The sequence below is a fragment of the Xenopus laevis genome, chromosome 6S (assembly GCF_017654675.1).
Source record: "Xenopus laevis strain J_2021 chromosome 6S, Xenopus_laevis_v10.1, whole genome shotgun sequence".
Taxonomy (NCBI): Eukaryota; Metazoa; Chordata; class Amphibia; order Anura; family Pipidae; genus Xenopus; species Xenopus laevis.
The window spans coordinates 37,637,501-37,654,562 of NC_054382.1; the positions used below are offsets into that span (position 1 = coordinate 37,637,501).

At 37.7% G+C, this 17,062-nt stretch overlaps 1 long non-coding RNA gene across 1 annotated transcript in view; it reads right to left on the reverse strand.

Annotated features, from left to right (window-relative positions):
- Positions 1–1,339: 1,339 nt before the first annotated feature.
- Positions 1,340–17,062, reverse strand: part of LOC121395030 — a 60,992-nt gene continuing 45,269 nt past the window's right edge. The window contains exon 3 of the long non-coding RNA XR_005962191.1: positions 1,340–2,094. This is a non-coding gene — a long non-coding RNA (uncharacterized LOC121395030). The remainder of the gene's footprint in view (positions 2,095–17,062) is intronic.

The following is a 17,062-nucleotide window of genomic DNA, read 5'->3' on the forward strand; positions in this document are numbered from 1 at the left end:
TTTACAAAAGTTGTCCATCATTTACATCAGTCCCTTTCCCAGGGGAGTTTACAATCTAAGATCTCTATCACATTCACACAGCACACCAGGGTCAGTTTAATCAGGAGTAATGATGGGCGAATTTGGGGCATTTTGGTTCGCCGAAAAATTCGTGAATTTCCAGCGAAATTCGCGAAACTGCAAAAAATTGGTGAAACTGTGCCAGCGTCCGTTTTTATGGACGCTGGCGAATTTTGATGCTGGCGAATTTTCGCAGCGGTTTCGCAAATTCATTCACTGGCGGCGAATCGCGGGAATTCGCAGCGAATTCGCGCCTGCCAAATAAATTCGCCCATCACTAATCAGGTGCCAATTAAACCACCTGTATAATTTTGGGATATAGGAGGAAATTAGGAGTAAACCCACGTATATTAAAGTAACCCCTTGCATATAATGCATATGTAATTAATGATAATACCTTTGGCAGCCAATCAGCAGGCAGCATTTTATTGGTTGGTAAAGGTTACTGCATTTGGACAAACTTTGTGCCTTTTATTATATATAATGGATAGGTTTGTTATCAAGCAGCAGTCAAATCAATGCCATATGACAGTTGGTTGCTATTGTGCCAAAGCAAACATTTCATCTCTTATTTCAGTACAGGTATAGGATCCCTTATCCGGAAACCCGATATCCAGATAGCTCCAAATTACGGAATGGATGTCTCCCATAGACTCCATTTTATCCAAATAATCCAAATTTTTTAAAAATGATTTCCTTTTTCTCTGTAATAATAAAACAGTAGCTTGTACTTGATCCCAACTAAGATATAATTAATCCTTATTGGAAGCAAAACCAGCCTATTGGGTTTATTTAATGTTTAAATGAACTTCTAGTAGACTTAAGGCCCAAATTACGGAAAGATCGGTTATCCGGAAAACCCCAGATCCCCAGCATTCTGGATAACAGGTCCCATACCTGTACCACGTTTAACAAATCAAACAATTGTCTGTTTGGTTCCTAGGGGTGAAGATGGCCATATACATTTGAGACATTCAGAAGATGAGTGGATCTTAGGGTGCACAGGCTGCTTGTACTGCTGTGGTGCATATTGCCACTTATGTGAGTATACACATTAAACTATTAGGGGTGTATTTATTATGTGTAAAACGAAATTTACCAAGAAAACTTTATAAAAAATTGAGCAAAATAAACTGTGAAGGTGTGTGTTATTTTTATGCCATGCAAACCGCGGAAGGCACATAAGAAAAAACACGTAAAAATGTTGTCGTTTTTTACACGCCGAATCGTGGTGGCGTGTGGTGTATTATCTCACCATTTAAACAGCCAGACCATATTGTAAAGAAATATTGTGTGGCCATTAAAATGGCTTTGTTTCTTGTTTTATTGTACAGATAAAAATCCCAAGAGATGCATCTGGCACCCCAGGGTACATATCCAAAATTAGCTGTACTCAGACATTATTATAAACCGCACATGGGATTTACACTGAGTTTCCTGTAAAGTGAAACTAACTCAGTTTATAACAGGTAACACTGATAATATAGGTAAACAATTGCAATCTGTTCCCTTTATTCCCTGATGTGACGCGAGGAAACGCAGGCGTCACGTCGGATGTGCTGAATCTAAGGTAAGTAATAGGAGTCAGACATCGTCGCATCGTGCATCGGACACGACACCACTGTCGGATGGGAGCGCAGCATGTTGTGTCTTCATCCGACAGTCGTGTCATGTCAGATACACGCTGTGACAAAGTCCGACATTGCTATTACTAACTTTAGATTCGGCGCATCCAACGTGGCGTCTGTGCTTCCTCGCATAGCATCGGAATGGAAGGTATCGGATGTCAAAACGCTCATGTAGTTCTACCCTTATTCTTTCAACTAATGAGCTTGGTAAAACTGTCCAAATCTTAATCAAATAATCCAAATCACTTGTGCAGGTGTGTGATCTCTGAATGATGAAGAACCGTTCTCGTCTTTCAGCTTCCTGAGGAGATGCAGTGAAGTTTGCCAATGATCAAAACAGCGATCTCACTCTCCAGACTTCTCAGTAAACCCATCTGAACCTGATTCAGCAATCATCTCGCCGCTCCTAAAATCAAAAACAAAGATTTCATGTAAACACCCACATCATCTTCTGCTTTCCAGATAGAGTTTATTAGCCATAATGAAACTAGCTCTTTTATTTTTATCCTGTTACCTGCACGTCACAGTTTTATTTATGTAATCGTGCACGTAAGAAGTATCTTGCAAACACATCTATGAATGTGGTTTGGTTTATGTTGCTGTAAAACTGTTCTGCTATCTGTAGGGTAAAACAGTTTCAGGAACTACTGGGTAAATTAGAATGGTAACTTTTTTTTACATAATTAAAATGAGAATGCAGGCAATTTCAGCTGATCTGCACTCTGTGAACCTGCACTCTGGTGGAAGCTAAACTTTTCAGTGCAGATACACAGAGATGAACTCCTACACTTGTCCATAAGGGTTCTGACAGGGTTTTTGTGATTTCAAAACGTCCTGCCTGGTGCTGGCTGCCTTGAATAAATAATTATGGCTATGCTTGTTTCTTGCAGCAAATCACATGCTGGTCTTGCTCTTTATTAATCAGGAGCAGCCATGATGGCATGCAGTTTTTATTTATAAGGGTGCAGTTTATTTATAAGGTGCATGCCTGACAAGCAGATAAAGGTCATGATGGTTTACCACTATTTCCTTGCTGCTATCTGGGAAGGTGTGATCAGTATATGAGTAGGCATCATACTTCACCAAGACTGAAAAAGCTAGTAGATTTGTGATTATGCTGAATGAAAACTTTTTATTTCAAGAAGCAACTTGGAATCAGTCTCTTTTGGATCTTGTAATAACTAATAATACCGAATTTATCTCTGCCATTTGTGTGGGTGAGCATTTAGGGAATAGTAATCATAACATGGTCTTCTTTGAGAATATGTTGCAGAAACAACTCTATAAGGGAGCAACTAAAACACTAAGAGGGTTATTTATTAAAGTCTGAATGCTATAAAACTCAAAAAAAATTTAGTTTTTTCATTATAGAATCCAAATTTTTTGGGACAAAAACCACCAAATTTTTCGGGACAAAAACCACCAAATTTTTCAAGATTTATTATACCCCATGGCTGCAAAAAGTCGGAAGCCAGAAATCCTCCATCTCAGACCTGCAGAGGTTGTATATACTGTAGGTCAATGGGAGAGGTCCCTATCCTATTTCAAAGTTTCTGTGGTGCTTTATTTAGCCTGAAAATTGGACATTTCAAAATTCAGGCTTTTCGGGAAGGAGAGCAGGGACCTCAATTCTGGGAATGCATGGTATTTTATCTACTTAGACTTTTTTCTTAATGTAATAAAAAGATATTTATTTTCTGACAGACAATGCTACCTGCTGGTTGGGTGCTAGAGGTTAGTTGACCTGGGCAATGTATGAGGATCTGCTTAATATATGAGCTCATTGGTTCACCCAGGGACATTGCTAAGCTTAGAATCTGGAGCACTTGACCAAGGTCTCATAAATGTTAAATTAAAACATATTTTTTAAGATTTTTCTGGAGACTTGTTACCCTTAAACTGGCAGCATGTGTGCCTTGCAGCACAGGCATCCTAGGTTAACTTTTTGCAAGGAGTTTGTATACAGGCAGGTCAGTTGGTTCCTGATAAAATTAACCATATTGTGTGTTAATGCTACAGGGATCTCAGACTGGAAGATTCACCAGGACAGGAACAATATCTAATCTCTGTAACGAGCTGTGGAGTATGTCACTCCCCTCAAAAATATGCATATAACCCCTCTTAGGGCAAAGATTCAGGGAGATTTAGACAAATTGCCTTTACTTCGGGCGACTAATCTCCCCGAAAAGCCTTCCCGAATCTAAATCGCCGGCGGGATGGCACTCGGAGGCAACTTCAGACGATTTGTCGTAGGGCGACTAAATCTCCCCAAATCTTCGTGTGTGTCTCTGCCCTTAATGCTTATAATAAAGGTGTGTTGTGTTTAAACACACAATACCCATTTCTGAAGCTATCATTGTAATGGTTGGTTTTTGAATATAAAGAAAGAAATAATCTGCAATGATTCATTTGTTTACTTCTATGGTTAGTTTCAGTGTTACCCAAACTGACAAAGTTCTATTCCTCCCACTCTCCATCTTCTTTTTCCCTTTTGGGGAACACAAGGAAAATTACAAAGCAAGACATGTTGGAATAATCCATGATCACATTCATCATTGATTCTTAACCACAAAAACTGGTTCTTTAATGATCCCATCTATTTTATCTGATAGAAATATTAATAGATGAATATATAAAAGTAATATTTTTTGCACAGTACAACTGAAAAAAAATTGTTGATTTCATGAAAACATTTTTTTTTTAGAAAATTGATTACCTTCATTTTTTAATTTACTGGTTTTACAGTCATTTTACAACCATATAATTTAAATACCAGTTTAATTGGCAGAACTCTGGAAAAGAGTGTAACGTTCAAGCATTTCAATATTTGAAATATTTACATATGAAATAAAAATGTGTTTTTGGAATTTAATAGTGAAAAAGTTCCTACTGGTTAAAATGTAGACCCCATTCTTTATTAATTTTATATAACAGGCCAAGTTAAGTCTTTGAGAAAGTGAAGTAGAATCCTACAATGGGTTGGGTACCTGTAGAATACCTGAACATCTGATTGGGTTTCAGTGGAAAAGACCTGATTCACCATCCATGTGGATGTTATGAGAAAATATTAATAATAGAAGAGAAAATGATTTGACGTTGCATGAGTTAGTATTTCAGCAGTTGTAATAACAGCCACAAACAGCCTTAAAGGAGAACTAAAGCTTAACTAAAGAAGTAGACAATTAACACATAACAACACATAACAACTACGTATAAGCAAGGTTTTTATTACACATAATAGAAGAAAAAGATATACATCACGAGTGAGCAAACGAGCAAAGTGCCCCTCTCTGCAACCAAGACTGGGAGATCCCGATACAGTCGGCAGGGCAAAGCCTCAAATGGTCCACAAGGTCCTGGGCAGTATGCACACTAAACCAAAGGAGAGATCTTAGCTAACCAAATGGAGACTCCCAGTTTGTATGCTCAAAAACAATGAGCTCATACATTAAACCACTTGGTCAACAACAGTTCTTGCTTCCCATGCACTCATCAGGAGCTGGTTAGGCTCCCATCCGAAGCAGAGATCTTATAGTCTATTAGTATTTGAGTACCTATTCTGCCCCAGCTATAATGAAGGAAGCTTCTATGAGTTCTTTCAGAACTCAGAAACATATTAAGTAAACGTAAGAGAAATCATAAACATATTACGTCATTGACTAATTGAATTCAATAGTTGCTCTTACATAACACTTCCTTATACAAGATTATAAATTATAAAACTGTCTTGTATACCATATTGGATTCAGCAGTTGAACAATTGTTTATCTTATATTTGTATCAAAGTATTACTATGAGCCACCATTGATAACAGTTATTTGTCTTATATTTCTATCAAAGGCTTATATTTGTATCAAAGTATTACCATGAGCCATCATTAATAAAACTCCTCTTATTACAGCTACAAATGTTGTACATAATATTTTGGGTTACTGTACCAGCCCAAAGCAACCACAGTCATTTAGCAGTAAAGATCTGTGTCTCCAAAGATGCCCCAGTAGCTCCCCATCTTCTTATCTGCTGATTCACTGCACATGCTCTGTGCTGCTGTTAGTTACTGAGTTCAGGAACCGACACACAATATACTGAATATATATAATATAAATGTCCTGATTCAAGGCTGATTAGTAATTAATTCAGATTAGTACATGGCAGTGGAATTAGCATGATAATCTAATATTCCCCCCGGTAGCATTAGTTTATAAAACAGGCCATCTTAATTTTCTGCTTGATAATTTGTGATAACCTCTAAGTTTAGCTTCTCAACAGCTGCTCAGAGCCCACTAAGCATGTGAGTGTCACAGACACCCCTAACAGAATACAAGATGGGGAGCTCATTTGACAACTGTGAATGGCTGGATCATTACTATTATAGAGATGTTGATCTAAGCTGATGTTCAGTGGAAAAAATATGGCATTTCTAGCAGTGATGGGCGAATTTATTTGCCAGGCGCGAATTCGCGGCAAAGAAAAAAAAAATCGCAAACGGGCGCCGGCTTCAAAACCGGGCACCAGTGTCAAAAACGAGACGCCGGCACCGTTTCGCCAATTTTTCGGCGAAGCAAAACAGCGCAAATTCGCCCATCACTAATTTCTAGTCTTATGCAATTTTAGGGTTTAGTTCTTCTTTAAAGGAACAGTAACACCAAAAAATGGAAATGTTTCATTAGAATGACAATATCATTTACTGGTGCCCTGACCTGGTACAACTGGCGTGTTTGCTTCAGAAACACAACTATAGTTTATATCAACAAAATGCTGTGTAGCCTTGGGGGCAATCATTCAAACACAGGATACACAGTAGATAACAGATAAATTCTGAAGAATCCCATTGTCTACTACAGAGCTTATCAGTTATCTGCTGTGTATCCGGTGCCTTTTCTCCTTTTTCAACTTTGAATGTATGCCCCCATGGCTACACAGCAGCTTTTTTATATAAACTATAGTAGAGTTTCTGAACCAAATACACCAGTTTCACCAGTACAGCACAACAGGAAGTTATATTTTCATTATTTTAAAACATTTAAATGTTTTGGTGTTACTGTTCCTTTAAAGGAGAATTCAACCCTAACTTTAAAAAAACCTACCCTACATGGACCCTCCCCCCAGCCTATGTGATACCCTGGGCAAATGCCCCTAATGTTTTACTTATCCCTTGGTGCAGATTCAGGCAGTGGAGTTCAAGGGTGCCATCTTCTTCTCTTTGGAAAGCTTCGAAATGAGACCAGCATGGCGGCGCATGCATGCAGTGACAACTGCGCATGCGCTGAAAAAAATGGTCAATGTGCCGGTCTCATTTCTAAGATTACCGAATTGGCTGAAGATGGCGCCCTTGAACTCCAATGCCTGAATCTGCACGAGGGGTAAGTAAAACGTTAGGGGCATTTGCCCGGGGTATCACATAGGCTGGGGGGAGGAGGGGGTGGGTCTATGTAGGGTAGGGGGGTAGGTTTTTTTTTAAAATTAGGGTTAAATTCTGGGGGCAGGAGGGAGGGGGGTCTATGTAGGGTAGAGGGGTAGGGGTTTTTTAACTTTAGGGTTCAGTTCTCCTTTAAGAATAACAGGCGTTAAGTAAGTTAAGTAAGCAAGCAATCAGGCTATAGTTTTGTGTTATTTGTAAATGTACAGTATTAGTATATTTTTTATTGATTTATATTTCTGAAATTGTTTTTCTGTTTCATTATCTATCTATCTATCACTTGTAAATATTTTAAATAGATTATCAGAACAGTGTAGACCATACGCATACAAATAAATACTTTTATACAGAAACTGTCTTTCGACACATTAGAACATTTCCTTAATTTTCCTCAACAGAAGGAGAACATGTGAGCAACACAGCATGAAACCTCTTCACACTCCTGCTATTTATGCACCTTTTATACCAAATCTACTTGGCTTCCACTAATTTGTAATAATATTTTCTCTACATCACTTAAATACTTCCTGCAGAGCTTAGCTCCGCTATTTCTTCTCACATCAAGATCCAAGTGCTTGAGCTTATAATATAAGTGTTTAGCTATCCCCTCTGTTTAGCACAAGTGAAATGTTTGCCTTAAATAAACCCCTTCTTTTTTCTGTAGATTGTTTTACATTTGTTATTTTCTGTAAAAGAAAACTGATGCCATGCATGATGAATGTATTGAAATAGAATGTCAGATCAGTTGTAGAATTAGCAGTAGAAGTATGGCTTGCAGATTGCAATATCCCCCCCTCTCTCTTAGACTTTCTGTAAACACCAGTAAATGGCTGTCTTCTCCAGGTTGGTAGTGATTTAGAGGACATGTTTATTCTTCTCATTTGAAAACAGGATGCAAAACCTCTAAACATATTAAAAGTTATGCAGGGCAGAAAAAAGGCACACATGAGCATGTTGTTTGCACCTTTGAACACTCTACTGCACTAGAGACCTGCAAAGGTCTAGTTGGGTTGGGTACCTGCGGACTGTCCACACATTCAGGAAATCAGGGATTTCCTGCCCGCTTTGTAGTTATTCCGTGGTTATCCATCCCAATGGATAACTCTATAATACACCACAGGCATGTATTTGTGTTTCATTATGGAGCACAAAATCCTTTGCTCCCACTGATGAATGCAGCACTCCTGCCATTTGACTGGAGGAGACACATAGGCCTCTACTTTTTACAGAATCGAACATTGCTGATGACCTCTTAAAAAATAAATTGAAATAAATGTGGCATTAATGTCATGTACCAGCTTCAGGTTAATGCTATTGTGGTAGCTGCTACATTAAAAGGATAAATGAAATGGAAAGAACTAAAATATAGGTAAATGGGTCAGTCAGTACAGACAGGATGCAGGTGAAATTCTTTATTGTATAGTCCTATGCACCTGGTTAGGGTTTTCGTTTTATTTTGTAGGACACAGTTAAGAAACTGTATAATCTCTTTTTTTCTCCATACTGCAGTAAGGGTATGTTTGTTTAAATAGATTGCTAATAAGCAAAGTTCAGAATCAGTCTAGTAAAGGAAAGTTTGCCATACAGTATGACATTCGATGAAGGGCTCAATCCAATTGTTGGCCCTAGGGCCATGTGACTGGATTACAGTGGCAGGAATTTTTATCACTTCTTATATTTTTAGAATTAACAATTGATTCACTAAAAGTTCACTTGTCTAACTTAAGAAGTGATATTTTTACGTTTATTTTAGCTCAATTGTGTGCGATATGTTATATCATGTGTTATTTTGTGCGTTATTTAGTGCGATATTTTAAGGCATTTGATATTGTCACATGTTATTAGTGCAATCTATGGCACCTAAGACATTCGGGATGTCATTGACAGAGTAGAAGTCTCTTTTTACAGTATTCTAGTCATTCCTTTCCCTGGCAAACCTAATATAATTCCATGACACAGTGCATTCTGGATCTGCCCAAGGTATCATGAAAATGTGTTAGTGGCTGTAGTTAAGTCTCCAGTTCCTCATGAACGTCTTTAATTGCTGCCCTACAGCTCCTCACTACATCTTCCTCTATTAATCCATCTGATGTTGTATAGTAACTCCTACTCCTGGGAATTTCACAGTAATTATCACACTATTTTATGCTTTTATCACTTAAAAGATGTTAGTGAATAATGCGTTAGGATTCATTTTTTTCTATAAATATCGCAATGCGATAAGAATACCGATGTGCAGAATTGTAGAATCAATGCTTGTGATATGTCTATTAACGCATGCAAAAATACTTTGATGAAACTTTCCTTAAATTGTGCTTTAAGGAATATCGACTTTTGTGAATCAGCCCCTATATGTGGTCTGCACTGCCATGTAAAGTAAACTTTGACTGACTATACTGCTCCAAAGAAAGTTTATTTTTAATTGCCTCAATGGCAACTGGCCTATGAGATATTAAATGCAAAGCCATTTGTTTTCATGCATGAATGAAAATAACAAGTGATGGGCGAATTTATTCGCCAGGTGCGAATTTGCGTCGAATAAATTCGCGAAACCAGCACAAAAATTTGTCTGAAAAAATTTGCCAGCATAAAAAAAAAAAACGGATGCCGGCTTCAAAAACGGCCACCAGCTTCAAAAACGGACGCTGGCATAAAAAACGAGACGCCGGCGCGTTTCGCGGGGCCCTTAGATTTTCCTGTGACATCAAGCTAAGGACAGTTGAATGCATGCTGTGGATGCATGGATTAATGGAACCCCACTTTGCAAGTTACAAGAAAATGTAAGAAGTTACTCCTTGAATGGCTAGTTCTAAGCAACTTTTCAATTGGCCTTCACTTTTTTTTTTATAGTTTTTTAATCATTTACATTTCCTTCTGATTCTTTCTAGTATCGAATGGGGTCAATGACCCCAATAAAAAGTTTGGTTAGGCTACACATTTAGGGGCAGATGTACATAGGATCGAATATCGAGGGTTAATTAACTCTCGATATTCGACTGCTGAATGTAAATCCTTCAAATATCGAAGTCGAAGGATTTACCGAAATAAATTCGATCGAACGAAAAATTATTCATTCGAATGATTAGATCCTTCGAATCGATTCAAAGGATTTTAATCAATCGATCGAACTATTTTTCTACGACCAAAAAAACCCTAGAAAGCCTATGGGGACCTTCCCCATAGGCTAACATTGAGGTTCAGTAGGCTTTAGGTGGCGAAGTAGGGGGTCGAAGTTTTTTTTAAAGAGACAGTACTTCGACTATCGAATAGTCGAACGATTTTAGTTTGAATCAATCGAAGTTGTAATTAAAGTAGCCAATTCGATGGTCGAAGTAGCCAAAAAAAACATTCGAAATTCCAAGTTTTTTTTTATTCTATTCCTTCACTCGAGCTAAGTAAATGTGCCCCTTATTGTTATTGCTTTTTTTTATTTCTCATCTCATATTCCTCTTCTACTCACATTCCAGTCTCTTATTCAAATCAGTGCATAGTTTGCTAGGGTAATTTGGACCCTAGCAATTGCTGGAGAACGGGAGAAGCTGAATAAAAAGCTAAATAATTCAAAATCCACAAATCACAAAAAATTAAAACCTATTGCAGATTGTCTCAGAATATCACTCTCTACATCATACTAAAAGGTAATTTTACCCTTTTAAAGGTACCCTTGCAACTGGCAAAAGAACTAAGGATGTCATACCATGCTCCTAGGCTATCCCTAGGCTTGCCCCAAATCTGTCTCATTTTAATAAGATCACAAGATGAAAGTACGACTACTAAGGCAATGCTAAAGCTTTCAACTGAGCCATAATTCACTACAGAGTATGCTGCTGGCTATTTTCATCTCATCCATGGCTTTTTTTTTTGGATGTACCCAGAAATCAGTTCAATTGTCAGGCACATATGTATGTGAAATTGCACAATTAGTTAGAAATACTCAAAATTCCAAGAGAGGTAGTATTAATGTTTCTTTGTAAAAATAATAATTTAGACCATCTGCACGTATGTCTTCAAAATCTAAAGGTTCTAAAACCAAGGTTGATTGAAGTTTACATTCTCATAAAAAAATGGTTTCCACTAACAGAAAAAAACAATTTTCTACTAAGTTGTACTTGGCCGAAATATAATCAGTTCATTAACTTTGACCAAAATATAGAAAATAATTATGGAAAATCTGGGGACCGGAGGCGAAGTGTCAGGCAGCTGGCTAATGATGGGCACATGGGTATGTCAGCAACACATCCATCTATACAGTTCAGTTAACAGTTTAATTGATTTCGTTCACATCTCATCAGTTGGTTATGTTTGAGATGTTCTTGCTTAATCACTGTTGGGAAACAAAATTAAAGGAGCACAACCTTAAAAATATAGACAATTATTCGGAGTACAACTGTTAGTCAAGGTATTTTAAAATAAAAATACGCACAATGAATTGAAAGTTCATGGACAGTCCTCGTTCAGTCACAGCCTTTCTGCTTTTATAGCACTTTAATATAGAAGAACCCTCATGATTTTATGTTTTCCCTCATTTAACATTGTTGTTTTGTGGTCCCATATACATATTATGCATAATACAGTTCCCTGATTTTACACCATTTAATTTTATAAAATTGGGGTTCTTCTGTATTTCCAACCTGAAGATAGAAGCCTGTTCATTCTGCATATTGATTTTACTACTGCTGACAATCAGAATCATCTGTTAATTATTCTCTTTGTTTCAGACATCTGTGAAAGTTAAATATAATGCAGTGTAATGTTAGAAATGTTACATCCTTGCAGTCCTCAGCTAGAGAGTAATTTTTAAATCAGAAAAAACAGAATTTTTAGAGGCAAAATAAATAAAAAATGTTGAGATTTATTATGCCCTGAAGCTGCTAAAAATCAAAAAGTCATGTAGAATCAATGGCAGATGGTCCCTTTAACAACTGGAACATGTTTTTTACCTTCAGGATTCTCAATAGTTTAGGGGTTTGCACTGGTGATTGTTCAATAATCTAATAAATTCGAGTTCTCTGGCAAAAAGTTTGGGGAGAGAAAATTTGAAAAAGTTGCACAATTTGAATTGACACGTGATTTTTTGCAACTTTTTGTTGCACCAATTTTTTCAAGAACTTATTGGTAAATTAAGGGGATTTGGGTTTAGGAGTTTGGTCGAAAACATTTTTTTTTAAAAATAAAGTTAGAAAAAGTTGAGTTTTAGTAAATAACCCCCTTAAATTGTACATCACATAAGGAGAGCAGAAGGGGTACAGGCATTTTGGGTTAAAAAACTTAAACAAAACTCAGGTAGTGTTTATTTTTCCTGTAATGAAGTTTTGGGTGGCTACTTTTTTGGCTTTAAACACCTAACAGCACTAGAACAAGAAGGGAATCAGATGGCACTCACCATGCAAAATGTGCTAAATATGTTTGGTTTATTGAGATCTCCACACTGCATTTTGGAGGATCTACCCCCCTTTCTCAAGTGTTCTCAATAAAGTAAAACAGAAACAGTTACAAATAGGTAATGAAGGAAAAGTCTACACCCCTCAAGTAACAACATTTGCAAAGTACATGTCCCCATTGGTAGACAATATTGTACCTGTCTTTGACCTTTATCCAATGAATCAAAATGCAGTATATAATGCCCTCAAAAATCCAATTGCGATATCTACAATGTGTGGCTGTGCAAGAAAATTATTTACATTAGAATCTATAATGTCACATCCATATTACAATAGAGAAAGCATCCACGTTTTTTTATCAACAGTTTTTTAAATTTTTTCAAAAGTAACGAGAGAAATTCAGAGATTCATTAAATTACATGGGAGTATGGGGCAAATTCACTAAGATGCGAAGTTGCGCCAGGCACAACTTCGCCGCACTTCGCCACACTTCGCCAGGCGTAGTTTCGCCAGGGCTCCGCAAATTCACTAAAATCCGAAGTTGCGCACAGGGGTAGCGTAAGGTTGCGAAGTTGCGCTAGCGTTGATTCACTATATAAAGCGAAGTTACGCTAGCGAAGGCTAATTTGCATACGGCGCGAAATTCAAATTTCAATGGAGGAACACGTATCTGCACTACAAATGCCTAGAAAACCTTCAAATCAGCAAATAAAATTTTTATTTTGCCCTACACATGTGCCCACTGTCTAGGTAAGTTGCCATGAGTCAGGAAATGTAGGGGGGAGGAAGGGGAGCCCCAAAAATTTTTCGATCTTTTTCAGCCTATCAGCCATCATGTAGAAAACACGCCAGCGTTTTTTGGGACTTAGAAAAAAAATTGACTTTTTTTTAAACAATCACTATCTACTCTATTGCGCTTCGCCAGGTCTGAGGTGGCGAAGGAAGTCTAGCGTAAAAGGTAGCGTTCAGTACACTGCGCAAGTTAGTGAATTTGCGTAGTTTCGTCGCTAGCGAAGATTCGCCTGGCGTAAGGTTGCGAAGTAACACTAGCGAAACTACGCCAGCGTTCGTTAGTGAATTTGCACAGTAGCGAAAATGCCAAACGCTAGTGAATTAACGCTAGCGTTCGGCGCTTCGCGCCTTAGTGAATTTGCCCCAATGTGTTCAATTTATCAATCCACATTGTTTCTTTCAGCAATTGTAACCTGTTATAAGCCGCACCTCTAGGGGGAAAGTCTATCACTTGTAGCACCAACCATCTTAATTGCTTACTGCTATGAGCTTTAAAATTATACTTACAGGTGTAATATACATTACTTTTTTCAAATCACATTTCTCTATTGATCTTTTATGTATGTTCACCAATTCTCAACCTCACCTCTCTCTCTCTTGGTTTTTCCCACATACGCTTTTTAATGGGAAAACCTTTAGATGGGTGATTAAAGCTTTCTCCTTTAAAGATTCTACTACAGCATCCACATGATAAACATGGGAAGGTTCCCACCCTTGGATTTCCAAAAAAAATGGGCTGCTTGGTTCTAGGTTGCACCAAGTCTGCTTTCACCAATAGGTCACTCAAGTTTTGGGATCTCTTATAAGAAAACAGTGGTTTGTTTTAAATAGTCTACCAAATCCCCCATCCTCTTGTATAATCTCCCAATGTTTGTATACAATTGACCTTACGTGATCTGAATTGACATTAAACGCAGTTACAAATGGGACCCGATCTAAATGTCTGCTTTGTCCTTTCTCCTTCAGTAAATCTTTACTTTGCTACCTTTTTACCTTCTCTTTCTGTGCTACAACCAGTGTCTGTTTATAGCCACATCCTATAAAATTCAACGCCATCTCATCCAACCTTACATCACATACTTCATCTTGGGACACAATTCTTTTAACTCTTAGCAGCTGGCTATAGGGTAAACCTACATTGGGAGGATGTAAACTGCTATGTAATAAATTATTTTTATCTGTAGCTTTCCTGTGTAAATCTGTGATAGGAACATCATTTTGTTTTATAACAGTTAGATCCAAATAATATATCTCTCTGGGATGATATTGTAACGTGAATTTTAAAGTGGGATGTATCATGTATGATTTCACTAATTTCTAACAGCTCTTGTTCCTCCCCATGCCAGGTGAGAAAAAATATCCACATAGCGGAAGTAATTGCTAATACACCTGGAAAAAGGTTTATCAACGAAAAATATTTGCACAAATCGTAAAATTTCAATCAAGAACAAAACCAATTTTGTTTCATACCCATATTGAAATGAAGCTTCTTCAATGTATATAATTTGCTCTCTATGAGGTATACAAGTATACAGCGATTGTATTTCAACCATACATAGAAATGTGCATGTGTCAATATTGGTCATTAATTTAAGCTCATTTAAAAAATCCTTTAAATATCCTATAAACAGCATTTAATATTTTCCCCTTAGAGTTGCAGAAAATGAACCTAACAGCACTACATATACCCTTCTGATATTTGGTTATATTGCAACATCTGCAAGCAAAAATTGCATAGTTCCTTGGTAGTGTTATGCATATATCACTGTAGGGTTGCCACCTGTCCGGTTTTGACCCAGACAGCCCGGTTTTCAGAAGGGCTGCCTGTCAAGACTGCTGGCCTGGTTCTCCAAATAAGAAAAACCAGGCAGGACCCCGCTTAATTTACATTGCTCCCCATATCATAGCCCGATCCCCATGATGACACTTGCCCTGTCCATGTCACAATCACCACCCCCCACAAGGCGTCACTCATCTGCCCGGTGACGACGGCCCACCCCATACCCGGACCATGGGCCAGTTAAAGATGGCATCACGGATACCTTTTGTGGGCATCTGAAGTGCAAGCCACAATACGTGAGTGATTTAGAGAGAAAAATCAGTGGCTTTGTTGCTTTATCCATGCTCCAACATATTATCAATATGTTGGTGTAGTCCTGCAACATCCATGCTGGATTATGAAAGCAACAGTGCTCTATAGTGCCAATGAAAGCATATGGAACACTCAGTAAAAATCTTGCCTACTCTTTGTGCATCCTGGTCCCTGCTCTTTGTGTTCATCTATGAAAGCATTTAACAAATGTCTATCACCGCACACCTAAAATGCACTTTGCAAGGTAATCTCATTATATTAGATAAAACCAGGATTACTGACATAGTGTTGGTAGAGTTTATTCTCATTGGACAACCCTTTTGCATCTATAATTGAGTTTGGGACTTTATTTTGAGAGAGCTAGCAGGTGCAGAGAACAGTTTTGAAAGGTTTATGTTCTCTTTAATCATTGTTTTTGGCTTTGATGTAACCCATTACTATATACTGTAGTTGACATTTAGGGGCCAATTCATTAACTTCGAGTGAAGGAATAGAAGAAAAAAAACTTCAGATTTCGAAGTTCTTTTTGGCTACTTCAACCATCGAATGGGCTACTTCGACCTTCGACTTCGGCTTCGAATCGAAGGATTCGAACTAAAAATCGTTCAACTATTCGACCATTCGATAGTCGAAGTACTGTCTCTCTTAAGAAAAAACTTCGACACCCTAGTTCGCCACCTAAAAAGAAAAAACTTCGACACCCTAGTTCGCCACCTAAAACCTACCAAACTCAATGTTAGCCTATGGGGAAGGTCCCCATAGGCTTGGCTAAATTTTTATGGTCGAAGGATAATCCTTAAATCGTTGGATTAAAATCCTTTGAATAGTTCGATTCGAAGGATTTAATCGTTCGATCGAACGATTATTCCTTTGATCGTTCGAGCGCAGTATTTGCGCAAAATCCTTCGACTTCGATATTCGAAGTCTAAGGATTTTCATTCCCAGTCGAATATCGAGGGTTAATTAACCCTCGATATTCGATCCTTGATGAATTTGCCTCTTAGACAACTTTTTACCTACCCTCTCCTGTCAAAAGTGAGTTCATTTGCAGCTGCTCCCTAAACAGTTTTTGCATTGTCAGTCATTCAGTAGTCTGTTATTCTGAAATCAAAGAGCAACATTTTCCATCAGCCTTGCCTGATTTCTGATCTATTATAAACCATTTATAAAGGCAGTAATATGAATAAGCTCAGAGCTTTAGGATAGGCCTTTAAAATGTTTTTAAAAGGCAGAAATATTCCTCTGCTTATTTATAGTACTGTTGCATGCGCTATTTCTTTCCAGCTAACCAGGTTGCACTGATTTCTACCAATAATCTTTGGTTAATTTGTACTTAAGATTTATCCACAGTCAAATCTGGACGTGTGTCTGAAACAAATATAAAGAAATAAATATTGAATTTAGGGGCACTGACATGCAAATATAAATTCTGTGGGGCAAATTCACTAAAGGTCAAATGTTATCACACATCACGCCGTTTCGCCAGGCGTAAATTAACCACTACACTAATTCACTAAAATGCAAAGTTTTGATTTCGTAGCGAACTTTCACTAGTGTTCATTTCTGCCTAGCGAAACTTCGTTAGTACTCTACGCTTAGGTCAATTTGAATAAGGCGGGTACATAAAGGTCGTATGGATGTCTTTATTAGGGATGTTGGTGCAAATGCTTGAAGTGGCCACTAATTATTA